We start from the raw sequence: 12,335 nt of genomic DNA, 5'->3' as shown, positions 1-12,335 counted from the left end.
CCACAGCAAATGGCACACCCAGTTTGAGGTCCATGAGGGTGAAGTCATTTATCTGTGAGTCATATCGCTGAATACACTCTGTTCTATAGAATGTTGGTTAGCAACTCACTTCCAAACATCGTGTCCAGTGGTTTTTACACACAGCATTTGGAAGTGAGATGAGGTATGCGTTTTGACTTAGCATCAGGCAATGAGATGACTCTGGCATTGAAACAGACTTGGGTTTTTACCAATGGGTTTAGACTCTGCAAAGGAGCGCTGTATTGCCTAACTCCAGTTTTACACTAAGCATGAAAGCCAGAGAAGAAGGACCACCTGGGTGTCCCTGGCTAAGGGGCAAGAAAGTGACACTGCCTGAGAGGTTTTGTGGGATAGGAAAAAGAAGAGAGAAGGAAATCCAGCCCCATGGTCCCCTTGTTTTATTGCTTCAAGGCTTTTTCAGAGGCTGTGACTATGTGCTTAAACGGTTAGCAATTGGCAGGACTTCATATCGATCTGTGTTTTAAACTGGAAACTTAAAATTCAGTTATTCCAACCACAGATCCTATTAAAGGAACCCTGCATTTTTAAGTCAAAAGGAAATCAGCAGGCAAGAGGGCGAGGCTGTGTCTACACTGGAAGAAAGGTGTGATGGTTGCTGTTTTGTTGCTAGGCAATGGCCTTATGTGACAACAATTCCTTTCCTCTAAAGAACTAGAGTGCTCTTTTTGTTTAATGAAAGCCGTGCCTTTTCTTGGTACAAGAAGTACACACAGAGTTTATGCTAATTTGTAATATTATAGTAAACAGTGCTTATGAAAGGGAACGCTGTTCTATTTTTGAATTCCTTTGTTTGTTTTACATTGACACCTCTCGAAATCATGTGCCAGAGGACACTCAGCTCTTCCTTCCTCTTTTCAGACGATGGCCGTCGTGTGGCTGCCGGGCTGCGGTTTGCCAGTCTCTCCAAGCCTCTGCATCACCCCAGTGGAGCTGTGAATGTGCTTCTGAGCTTCTCGACAGAGAACATGTTTGCATTTGGAGATGTTAGGAGATTTGATTTTATAATTTCAAACTACTTAACAAATCCCGGTGTAAACACGTTTTGGTGCTTGTTTCGGCAGTACATGTAGCAAAACTGGAATGATGCAGAGAAGATTAGCATGGCTCCTCTGCAAGGATGACACGACATGCAAATTTGTGAAGCGTTCTATATCTATTTAAGAAACAAAAGTTAAAAAATATATGTTATGGTATCTTCTATATTTCTCGTCTTTTATTGATTCTATCATAATGTAAAATGTTATATATAGTTATAGTCTCCTTGAGATGGGGCCATATATCTCTTGCAGCCTGAATACCATCTGGCACGAAACTTGGCATATAGTTGAAGCTGAAATCAGTGCATGTTGAATACGTGAATGAATGGATGCACAAATGATTACTTTAGTGTTGCATTTTCCAATTACATGGATTTTAAATTGATCCAAGGCAGGCTCTGAAAATAGGGAAGTGGCGATTGGTATTTCAGGTATTATACAAAGAGACAGAGACTCTAAATACTCTTAGAGTCCTGTCCTTCCTCCATAAAACCGTATGTTTTACATAGAAATATCAATTGAAAATTCTCAGTATAGATTCAGAATTCTGATATTCTTTTAATTTTAGGAGACCAGGGAGTTAATTCTAAAAACGGAAAGTACTGAGGTCTGGGTACCAGCCCATAGGCTTAATATGTTTCCCTAAGGTCATGTCTCCTAAAGCAGAGTTAGGGCTCTGCTACCGCACGCCATCTGCAAATGTATTCCCCAGTGACAGGAAGTGAGAGGAGTGTTGGTCTTTCTTTTCTTTCTGATAGTGCAGAAAATCTTTGGATGTACTTTGTCTCCTGGATTTTGGAGGATTAAGTGCCTCTCCTGCCCCATCCCTGCCATACTCTAACACATTGATTTATGCTCCCAAGAATAATGGTTAATAGTCCTTGAGCGCTTCCTGTATGCTGGCTAATGTTCTAATCCCCGTAGTCCTCACAACACTACGAGCTGGATGCTACTATCGTCCGTTTTAAAGAGGAAGAAATGGAGGCAGAGAGAGGTGAACTTGCCTGACAACTCTCTATCTAGTGTGTGGCAGAACCAAGTCTGGAACCAGCGGGCTAGCTCCAGAATTCACAGCCCCAACCTTACTCCTAGGACACTGGCTCTCAAGTAGAGAAGGGGAAGGTCACGCAGCTGGTGCCCTCCACATACACACTCTCCTTGAGCTTGTGCTGGGCTGCTCTGGGCCAGGCCTGATGGTTCGCGTGGACGAAGGCTTCCAGGGCCTCGCACGTGTGAGTGCAGACACCCTGCTCAGCACAGGGCTCACTTGTCCTGGAGCCGCAAGCCCGGCCTCCCTGGCCTTGACCGGAGGCCCACGCCTCTAGACCCACACCCTGAGAGCCTGGGACTGGCCCCCTGGGGAGCCGGGCAAGACACTGATGCCAGCTGCACCCACCGAGGGGAGCTCCCCAACACCACACACGGAGACATGCCGTACACACATCTGCACCACACGCATACACACAGCATGCACCACTGCATACACCACACACAACACACGCAACATACCCCACCTATGCCACGCACGACAGGCACCGCACCCACACCATACACACATGCCATACCCGTACAGCCCCCACACCCACATACACCCCGTGCACACACACACTTGTATACACACACTGTACACACCATCTATCACACATGCTCCCCTCCCCGCCGCGCTTCCCCCCCACAGCTGGGCCTCCCACAGCTCCTGTGTCAGCACAGCCCGCGGCACGGCCCACACTGCATTCCGAAGCCCCCTCCCTGCCCACTGCAGGCCCGACTCCAGCGTGAATCACAGAAGCGGCCCAAGAGCAGTCCGCGGCGGCCCCACCCTTCCCACAGGAAGTGAAAAAGAGTCAACATATGGTTTTCCTTGAGGGCTGGAGCACATGTTAAATGGGTGATTTTTAAAAAGAGAGCCGCTTAAGAGGTAGCGACAGCTCTGGAGAAGCACAGTGTCCGGGACGTGGCAGTGGCCTGGCAGAGGCCGCAGGATTCCTATAGAGTCTCTATGAACAGGGGTCTGAAATTCCAGAGCCCGCAGGAGGTGCCTTCCTCTTTGATTAGGGCTGAGCAGCCAGGAATGCGGGAGCATTCGGTGCACTGCGAACACCTGGGCCTGGGGTCAGAGAGGCAGCCCCAGGGGAGAATTCCCGAGCTGGGCTGGGTTCTTCCAGCACTTAAAAAAAACATAGTGTCACTTCTTACTGGAAGCCCTCCATAAACCACAGCTCCTTTATGTACCTTCTTGACGCAACTGAAGGGCCAGGGAAGGTGGGCTTTGCGGGGCCACTGCAGCCACCAGCAGGCTGTCATTCAGCAGGGCCTGTGACTAATCCCGCTGCGGGCAAGGACGCCAGATGACCAGCTCTACTCTGTACTCTAATCAGTAGGCAATTTAGATAGTCTTGGGCGATTTGGCCAAATGAACGTGCATTCCACTTACAATCTCCCCAGAGAGACAAAGGGACTACCTACCAAACAGCTCTAGAACTACAGGAAACCAGTGACAATTAAGGGTTCAGTTGTTCGGAAAGACAGATTACAGAGCCCCTAGGTGCACTGGAGCCCCTGGGGTTCTGTTAAAGGGGACTGTGGGTAGGGTCTGCGAACCTGCATCACTGCCACACGGGGCCAAGGCTGCCGGCCTGTGGGGTCACACTTTGAGGATCAAGATCACTAGAGAGACTTAGGAGGAGGGGGCTGCTCAGTGGATCCTGGTACAGTCCAGGGAGGCTTCCCGGGGGCAGAATGTTGAGATGGGTGGGGGGGGTAGGACTGGATGGGAGAAGAACAAAGTTACCCCAGACCTGCCTTTCAGGGCAGTAGGTGACCTCATGAATTCCCATCTTGTTTGGCCACTGTCCCCCGGAAGCTGGTCAAGGACCCCTGGGGGAGTCAAAGGGTTGGAAGCTTAGAAACTGGACCCTGCATTTAGTAGCTGGGAGGCTAGGCAGGTTCACCAGCATTTAGTCTTCTCTGAAAAATGGGGATGGTAATGCCAATCGTACAGGATCGGTGTGAGGGTTAAATGAGATGATACTTTGGCTACTTAGTATAGGGCATGACATGACGTAAGCGGCCAGCAAATAGAATATTTGTTGATGCTACTGTTATTAGTATTAGCTGAGGCAAAGGAGTGGTGCGTCTCCTGTTTACTGCTGCGCCCTAGGCCGACATACTCCACAACACCAGGCTCCAGGCTGAGGCAGGAGCTTTCTTCTCCGCGTCTGTGGCCCTCATGGCCAGGGCAGCCAGTGACGCTGGGATGGACAGGGGAATGGGGGGACTACAGACGGAGGGCACAAGGGCCTCCTTCCTTCCCTGGGGCCTGGGAAGACTGCTCATGCTCCTGGGCACAACCAGGGGACAGTATTCAGGATATTTAGGATGAATTTATTGGGTGGAAAAAGTTATTTTAAAATATTCCAAATAAGCCCTGGCAGTACACTGAAATGTCACCGCATGCCAGGCTCTTTATATTTTAGCCAAAGTACACCAGGACGTGTTCTAAGCCAAGGCGTAACCAGCTTTCAGTGCAGGGACTTCCTGGTGTTAGGTGTTCTAATGCCTTGTGTCCCATCCTGACCGTACGGGAGAGCCAGGAGCTGTGCTTACAGTCACCCAGGCACTTGCAGCAGAGGGTGTAGGCCTCGCTTTTCCCAAACATTCTCTTTGCGAGATAAACCAGGCAGAAGGTATCAGGCAGCGCCAAGCACCCGCGGGGCCAGATCTCTGCAGGAGCGACCGCGAATGCCCGGGACCAGGCAAGAAGCTAAACAGCAATGATTGATTTTCCAAAGTCGCTGGCACTTTGTAATCCCTATTTTCTCTCCTCCCTCTTCTCTTTAACAGGGCAGAGCAAACGATCTTCAGGCCAACTGGCAACGCTTTGTGTTTTCTTCACCTCGGTTTGTGCACGAAAGCAGGAGTTTTTACACGGCCGTTATTAGTGCGTAAACGCCGCTCTGGTCCTCAGCTGCCTTTCCCCGGACCCAGCCAGCACGCAGTCATGCTTCCCAGAGGAGGGGCAAAGAAACGCCGGGCCGCCTTTCTTCACGACCCCGTGGGTCCCCTCTCTTCCTTGGCATCAGCTGCAGAGCCCCATTCCCTGTGGCCTGTCCTCCCCGGTCCCGGGCCCCACACTTGTGGCACCCTCCTGGGGAGCCCCACCCCAGAGACAGCGCCCCGGAGGTGCCCACAGTGGCCTCGGGCTGAGCAGTGTCCTGTGGCTGGGAGCCCCTCCCTCCCCACGGATTGCCTCCTCCCAGCCCTCAGCCCCTCAAGGCCAGGCCCGTGCCATCCCAGATGACAAGTCGTCTCGCCCTCATTTACTGGAGGGAGGAGGCCTCACTGTCCTTGGGTCGTGCATGCAATTGAACAGCTGCCGTCACTGATGCATTCAGCAAATAGCCTGGCAGAGGATAAGCAGTCGGTGAATAGAGTCCTTGTCTGTGTCATCATTATTATCTGAAGGGAACTGGAGCAATCGCATGTCACCATATGCCAGGCACAGTGCTAGGTGTTGGGTCTAGAGATGAGCAAGGTGTGGTCCCTGCCTCTGGCTGGCTCCGGGCCACCGGGGAGGATGGACAGGGAATAGTCACTGAAACTGAAGGTAACGACAGTCAAAGCAAGAACGGGGTGCTTCGTGCCCCAGGAGTGCGGGTAAAGGATGGGCAACTCGACCTCTGAGAGGACTAGAGATCTCACCGAGGTGGTGACATTTGAGCTGCGTGTTCAGGGCTGAGTAGAAGCTGGCCAGAGGGAGAAGACAGGAAAGGACCAGTCTGTCAGGCAGAGGGAGAAGTACCTGAGGGCCAAGAGGTGGGCTTGCAAGAACCTGGCCTCCTTGTGGGGTGGAGCAGTCTGGTTTGACTGGAATGGAGGAGGGAACAGGAGGTGAGTGGGAGGTGAGGCCACAAAGGCACACTGGCGTGGGAGGGGCCGCATGTGCCATCAGAGGAATCAGAGCCTGTCCAGTGAGCAACAAGGGACTAAGGGGAGAGCGACCTTTTGTGGACCATGGTGGCTCTAATAATGGTGGGCACCTGAGACATGATCTAGAGCGGGGTGTTGTCATGAAAGATCAGGTGCAGGGGGAAGTGTGCAGGACCTAGCGTAGCACCACACACACCCAGAGTGGTGTCTCCGTGGGTGACACTCCCCTCCGCGGCACGGGTGAGGAAAACATTGCTATAAATGGTAACTAGGGCCGGGCGCAGTGGCTCAAGCCTGTAATCCTAGCACTCTGGGAGGCCGAGGCGGGCGGATTGCTCGAGGTCAGGAGTTCAAAACCAGCCTGAGCAAGAGCAAGACCCCGTCTCTACTGTAAATAGAAAGAAATTAATTGGCCAACTAATATATATATATTTAAAATTAGCCGGGCATGGTGGTGCATGCCTGTAGTCCCAGCTACTCAGGAGGCTGAGGCAGAAGGATTGCTTGAGCCCAGGAGTTTGAGGTTGCTGTGAGCTAGGCTGAAGCCATGGCACTCACTCTAGCCTGGGCAACAAGCGAGACTCTGTCTCAAAAAAAAAAAAAAAAAAATGGTAACTAGGCTTAACAATCTTGTCACACTCTCCATGTAGAGTGACTACATAGATTGCAGGGGAAAGTCCACTGTTGCTCCCGATGGCCTTATTACGTGACCTCTGTGTGTCAAGTGTGACCCCAAAGTAAATGGGTTTGGCCGGTCACAAAGCCTTTACGATCTGGCGCTCTGCTGCGCCCATTCTCTCCTAAAGCGCAGTCCGGCGTCCTGCTCAGACCAAGATGGTGGCTACAGGGACTGCCCAAACAAAGGCTTAGGTTATCTGGAGAGAAAAGTCCTAGAAGAACTTGATTCGCACAGATTAAAAGACACCAGCACAGAGGAAGTTAATCGACTTCTTGACTCTCAAGATAAAGGAGATCTATTAATTGAGGATTCACCGTGAAGCGAACAAAGCTTGAGCTTCAGGGTCCCTCACTTGCCTGGCCCCTTCCAAGGTCCTGTACCTTTTTTTTTTTTTTTTTTTTGAGACAGAGTCTCACTTTGTTGCCCAGGCTAGAGTGAGTGCCGTGGCGTCAGCCTCGCTCACAGCAACCTCAAACTCCTGGGCTCAAGCGATCCTCCTGCTTCACCCTCCCAAGTAGCTGGAACTACAGGCATGCACCACCATGCCCGGCTAATTTTTTGTGTATATATATATATATATACATATATATATATATATATATTTTAAGTTGGTCAATTAATTTCTTTCTATTTTTAGTAGAAATGGGGTCTCGCTCAAGCTGGTTTCGAACTCCTGACCTCGAGCAATCCGCCCGCCTCGGCCTCCCAGAGTGCTAGGATTACAGACGTGAGCCACGACGCTGGGCCTGCACCTTTTTTAATGCATAATTTTCTATTATTTTTCCTAAATGGGGTGGCCCATAACGCCTGGATCTGTCCCATAGGACCTGATCTATCCCTGGATATATTTCCAATCTGAAGATGATAGCCTTGAGCAGTAAGAAATTAGGCCCTCAGCAATATTTAAGCATTTTATAATAGGATTCAAAGTCCTCCTAATTGTAAGAAGGCATCAGTGTTAAGAATGAGTGGTTTGTGTTCCCTGTGTTGTAGATTCTGATTTCAATAGACATTGGATCTCGGAAAGTAATGTGCGCTGCCATTCCCAATTCTTCAGCTCTTTTTTTTCAGTGGGGCAGGGACTGGCTCTGGAAGGTGACGAGACACACTGCCTGGCACATACTGGGCGCCCACTTCAAGGTTAGTGAACGCATGGTAGCAATCGTGGCAAAAACTTGTTAGCCTCAGTGTGCATGAAGTCCTTGGTTGTTTTTTAATTTTTTTTTTTTTTTTTTTTCCAAGACAGTCTCACTCTGTCTCCTGGGCTAGATAGAGTGCTGTGGCATCAGCCTAGCTCACAGCAACCTCAAACTCCTGGGCTCAAGGGATCCTCCTGTCTCAGCTGTGACTACAGGCATGCCCCACCACACCCAGCTAATTCTTTCTATTTTTAGTAGAGAAGGGGTCTCGCTCTTGCTCAGGCTTGTCTCCAACTCCTGACCTCAAGCAATCCTGTTGGGGTCTCGCTCTGGCTCAGGCTTATCTCCAACTCCTGACCCCAAGCAATCCTCTTGCTTCTGCTTTCCAGAGTGCTAGGATTACAGGCATGTGCCACCACACCCCGCCTACAGGCTAATTTTTCTACTTTTTTTTTTTTTTTTTTTTTTTTTTTTTTTGAGACAGAGTCTCGCTTTGTTGCCCAGGCTAGAGTGAGTGCCGTGGCGTCAGCCTAGCTCACAGCAACCTCAATCTCCTGGGCTCGAGTGATCCTTCTGCCTCAGCCTCCCGGGTAGCTGGGACTACAGGCATGCGCCACCATGCCCGGCTAATTTTTTTATATATATATCAGTTGGCCAATTAATTTCTTTCTATTTATAGTAGAGACGGGGTCTCGCTCTTGCTCAGGCCGGTTTCGAACTCCTGACCTTGAGCAATCCGCCCGCCTCGGCCTCCCAAGAGCTAGGATTACAGGCGTGAGCCACAGCGCCCGGCCTAATTTTTCTACTTTTAATAGAGACAGGGTCTCCCTCTTGTTTAGGCTGGTCTCAAACTCCTGATCTCAAGTGATCCTCCTGTCTCAGCCTCCCAGAGTGCTAAGGTTACAGGCATAAGCTACCGTGCTCGGCCCCCTCGTCTTTTTTTTTTTTTTTTAATTTTCAAAAATATAGAAAATTTGCAAGAGTAATTCAAAGAACTTTTTATTTCTTGAATAATTTGAGAGTAAGTTGCAGGTATGATTTCCTCTTAGCCCTACAAACTTTAGTGTATGTGGCCTACCAGCAAGGACAGTCTTCCTCATACTCCCAGCATAACACCAAGATCAGGAAACCAGCATTGGGACATTGTAACTAGCACCAAGCCCATTCAATGTTCTCCAGTTGTCCGAGTGATGTTCTTTATGGCTGGATGATCCAGTCCAAGATCAGGTACTTCATTTAGTTGTCACGTTCCTTTAGTCTCTTTCATCCTGAATGGTTCCTCAGTCTGTCCTTGTCTCTTTTTTCTTTTTTGAGACAGTCTTGCTTTGTTGCCCAGGCTAGAGTGAGTGCCATGGCATCAGCCTAACAGCAACCTCAAACTCCTGGGCTCAAGCAATCCTGCTGCCTCAGCCTCCTGAGTAGCTGGGACTACAGACATGCACCACCATGCCCGGCTAATTTTTTCTACATATTTTTAGTTGGCCAATTAATTTCTTTCTATTTATAGTAGAGACGGAGTCTCCCTCTTGCTCAGGCTGGTTTCGAACTCCTGACCTTGAGCCATCGGCCCGCTTCGGCCTCCCAGAGCACTAGGATTACAGGCGAGAGGCACCACACCTGGCCAGTCCTTGTCTCTTGAAACAGTGACATTTTTAAGATTACAGGCTAGTCATGTTGTAGAATGTTCTTCAGTTTGGGTTTGTGGGATGTTTTCTCATAGATTCAGGTTCGGCATTTTGGAGGAATTTCTTAGAAGTGATTCATGCTTTTATTGCATCCTATTAGGCGGCATGCGATTCCGTTGGTCTCATTATCAATAATTTTTTTTGTTTTGGCAGCTCCTGCTTCAGGTTTATTTATACAAATAGCAGAGAAGGACACCAGCCCCATGGCGATGGCAGCCCAGGAAGACACCAATCCTACTGTCCTCACATGGACAGACGGAAGCCTCTGCTCAGGAGCCTTCATGGGGGCATAGGAATCTTCAGGAGCCTGAGCTGGAGATGGAACTGGAACGGAAGCCTGGGCCTTGGCTGGCAGAGCCTGAGACACAGTTGCCGTGGGCGCGCTTGGCAATGCGGGCACCAGCACGCTTCCTGAGCATGGGGTGGGCAACGTGCACAAGTCAATTGAACTTGTGGTTGAAAGCTTTGGGGATGTTAGGTTTGACTTCCTTGGGATTATGAGGGCCCTGGCGGCCTTGGCATTGTTGGCCTGTGTCTTCTTCAGGCCCTTTTGTGCTTCTTGGCAAAGCGTATGTTTCTCAGGAACATCTTTGTGGTTTCTTGATGCTATATCGGTGCCACTTTCAGGACTAGTTGTGTGTGATACGGTTCTTGGACTTGGCCGTGACTGCACAGCAGCCGGCCAGCTCTGTTAACTTGGATCATGTGCTTCAGGTGGTATCTGTCAGGTTTTCCTCCATTAATTTACTTGTATTCTCTTTAATAAGGACTTGTTTAAGACTATGTAAATACCTCACACCTCATCAAACTTTCAGTCACTGGTTTTAGCACCCATTGAAGTTTGTTTCTTAAATTAATTATTACTCCGATGGTTACCAAAAGGTGATTTTTCTAATTCTCTCTCTCTCTCTCTCTCTCTGTTTTTTTTTTTTTTTTTTTTTTTTTATAGATGGGATCTTGTTCTGTTGAGCAGGCTGGAGTGCAATGGTGCAATCATAGCTCACTGCAGCCTCAAATTTCTAGGTTCATGTGATCTCTCACCTCAGCTTCTTGAGTGATTTTCTAATTCTATCATTCCATCTATACATACTGGTTGGCATGCTACTGTTAAGATTGAACTTTTCTATCTCTCTATCAATCTATCTCAGTATAAACTCAGGAACTGCTATTTTATTCAACGGGTTTATAATCTTTTAACACTATACATTTTGATGCTTGAATTGTCCTGGACTTGGCCAGTGGGAGTGCATTCAAGTTGGCTGCTGTGTCCTTTCACTTTTTTTTTTTTTTTTTTTTTTTTGAGACAGAGTCTCACTTTGTTGTCCAGGCTAGAGTGAGTGCCGTGGCTTCAGCCTAGCTCACAGCAACCTCAAACTCCTGGGCTCAAGCGATCCTCCTGCCTCAGCCTCCCGAGTAGCTGGGACTACAGGCATGCGCCACCATGCCCGGCTAATTTTTTATATATATATCAGTTGGCCAATTAATTTCTTTCTATTTATAGTAGAGACGGGGTCTTGCTCTTGCTCAGGCTGGTTTTGAACTCCTGACCTTGAGCAATCCGCCTGCCTCGGCCTCCCAAGAGCTAGGATTACAGGCGTGAGCCACAGCGCCCGGCCTCTTTTTTTTTTTTTTTTTTTTTTTTTTTTGAGACAGAGTCTCACTTTATTGCCTAGGCTAGAGTGCTGTGGCATCAGCCTAGATCACAGCAACCTCAAACTCCTGGGCTCAAGCAATCATTCTGCCTCAGCTTCCCGAGTAGCTGGGACTACAGGCATGCACCACCATGCCTGGTTAATTTTTTCTATATATTTTTAGCTGTCGAATTAATTTCTTTCTATTTTTAGTAGAGACAGGGTCTCGCTCTTGCTCAGGCTGGTCTCGAACTCCTGAGCTCAAACGATCCACTCACCTCGGTCTCCCAGAATGCTAGGAATACAGGTGTGAGCTACCACGCCCAACCTTGCTGTGTCCTTTTGGTGTATCTTCGTCATACTTTGAGCGTTTCCTGAATTTCTATCCCAACAAGATCTTCCAGGCCCATCTTGTACTTTCTCTGACACAGCCCTGGAATCAGGAAGCCCTGGCTCCTTTTAATAGAGAATAATTTTTAGAAACCAAGATTTTGGTGATAGATGTGGTCACTGCTATTGAGATCTCACTACTCTAGTCTCTCAGAACTCTCTAGCTATAGCCAAAACTAGAAAATGCAAATAATTAAATAATAGAGTGAACAAATAAAAAAAAACTAGAAAATGTATGTTTACACACACACAGAGACATTGAGAAGCAGAGACTGAGTACATATTGCTACCTCCAGTTCCAATGCAATGCTACATGGTTCATTCGAGCTTCTCCCCTTTCCATATTTGTATCTCCCCTTTTCAATGAGGAGAAATCTGTCTCCCATTATCCTTAATATATTTACTTACTTGTGCTCAATGTCTCTGTATGAAACCGATCTCCTAACTCTGCCAGGCCAGACTCCAGAAATTCTGATTTTACATCTTTCCTTTTTCACTATAAAAGTTTGTGACAAACTTTATGTATAGGGATGAAGTAGCACTTCCTGCAATCTCTAAGCCCCTACATCACTGAGACTATCAGGTCTTGATAGTTTAGATGTGCATTTAAAGAGAAGTTTACTGTATTTTACACAGCATTTTTAGGTGTTTTGTAGTGAACGTGTTTCCAAATTAGATTGTGTACTTTATTTCCAGAATTTTACTCCTGAACTTCTAGTCTGAAGATACTTTAGTTGAGTAAATTCCTCTGAAAGGGATGCTTATACTTCCACTGGCAAGTGAGCTGTTATGTGGCCAGGTTC

General features: G+C 48.2%; 1 non-coding gene across 1 annotated transcript; it reads left to right on the top strand.

Annotated features, from left to right (window-relative positions):
- The first annotated feature begins 1,087 nt into the window (after nt 1–1,087).
- LOC142871232 (U6 spliceosomal RNA) lies at nt 1,088–1,199 on the top strand. Its single transcript, XR_012919494.1, has one exon. It is a non-coding gene; the product is annotated as a U6 spliceosomal RNA (small nuclear RNA).
- The last annotated feature ends 11,136 nt before the right edge of the window (nt 1,200–12,335 follow it).

The sequence above is a fragment of the Microcebus murinus genome, chromosome 5 (assembly GCF_040939455.1).
Source record: "Microcebus murinus isolate Inina chromosome 5, M.murinus_Inina_mat1.0, whole genome shotgun sequence".
Taxonomy (NCBI): domain Eukaryota; kingdom Metazoa; phylum Chordata; class Mammalia; order Primates; family Cheirogaleidae; genus Microcebus; species Microcebus murinus.
Note: the sequence above shows the minus strand (reverse complement) of the source record. Positions and strands in the feature narration are given on the sequence as shown.